The sequence below is a fragment of the Numida meleagris genome, chromosome 8 (assembly GCF_002078875.1).
Source record: "Numida meleagris isolate 19003 breed g44 Domestic line chromosome 8, NumMel1.0, whole genome shotgun sequence".
Taxonomy (NCBI): domain Eukaryota; kingdom Metazoa; phylum Chordata; class Aves; order Galliformes; family Numididae; genus Numida; species Numida meleagris.
In genome coordinates this window covers 4088183-4089693 of record NC_034416.1, presented here as the reverse complement: position 1 = coordinate 4089693, position 1511 = coordinate 4088183, and positions in this window count along the sequence as shown.

Here is a 1511-nt window from a genome sequence, read left to right as displayed (position 1 = left end):
CCGCAGCGCTGGGGGAGTGAAAGTGCAGCAGTGGGGCTGGGAGGGCAGCACCTCCCCAGAGAGAGGATGGCAAAGGGCAGCGCGGTGCCCTCGGATCCCAGAGCAACGCTTGCTCTTCTGCGAGGTGCAGGTGAGCCCAGCGGGGCTGTGGCTACGGCTTTGAGAAACGAATAAATGTCATCACGGCTTTAATCCGACGGTGAAATTATTTTTCCAAATCTCCCCACCCAGCGCTGCTGCAGCTCCCCCTGCCCCCTCAGCAAAGCACTGAGCACAGGAGGGGGGGTGGGAACGGGACCGGTTTCAGCGAAACTCACGGATTTCTCAATGCGTGCTATCGCTCACTGACATCACAAAACTCATGCGGGCTTTGTCTTCAGTCTCTTTCCAGTTGGGCATTTTCCCCGAGAGGCGGAAATTTCCCTTTCTCTAAAACAAAACTGCATTTTTCCCCTGTAAGGAACACAGAAACGCGGATCCCCTCCCAGCAGCTGTGGTCGGGGTCCATCACTGGTTGCATTGCTTCTCCAGATTACAACACAATGCACAGCTCTGGGGGGGCCATCCCACTGCCCCACCGGCCAGACACAGCTGCCTGGTGTCCCTGCATCCCCCCCCTCCGCACCCGTTCCCCCTCCACCTGCAAAGAGCCCCAGTACCACACCCACCCACCCCACGCTCATTTAGGAGAGGCACTAATTAAGCACACCCTGGGTGGTCCCGCTCCCAGGGAGGGGGTGGAGGCACCGGCCCTGGAGGTGTTGAACCGTAGAGCTGTGGCACTGAGGGATGTGCCTATGGGCACGGTGGGGTGGGCTGGGGTTCGACTGGGGATCAGCGAGGCCTTTTCCAGCCCTAATAATTCTACAGCTCTCTGCTCCCATGGCTCAGCCCATCCTCAGCCGATGGCACATGCTGACTTCTCCACAGTTGCTGGCACGTTGGTGCCCCAACACCACTGCCTGCGTTGGGCACTCGGAGCCCACGCATCCGGGGATGGCTCCAAGCAGCCCCGCACTGCAGGGCACTGCAGCCCATGCTGTGCTTTCTCACTCTCCCCACCCCGAGCTCGGCTGTGATCTTTTAGGGGGGGCAGTTTCCTGCCGAAATCTGAGGAGCGAGGGGTCGGCGCTTTGGCAGAAGGCTTACAAACGAACAAACAGACAGACAAACAAGCAAACAAAAGTAAAAAAAAAAACAAAAAAAACAGGCACTTGGAAAGGACTGTTTTAGGGAAAATAGCCATTTTCTCCCCACAACAGTCCGCGTCTAGTGGGGAAAAGGAGGGCGACGGCACCGAGCATCGGAGGCTGCGGGTCCGCGCGGGTGCGGCAATCAGTGCGGGGCTGTGATTGCGGGGTCAGAGAACGCCCCGAACTGGAAGGGACCCGCAAGGACCGCGGAGCCGCGCTCCGGGCTGCACGGAGCCGTTTTGTCAGCGATACTTTCTGCCCCCCCTCGACCCCCCCGCAGGCCCAACCGCGGGGCACAGCCCCGGAGCTCCCCGAGCG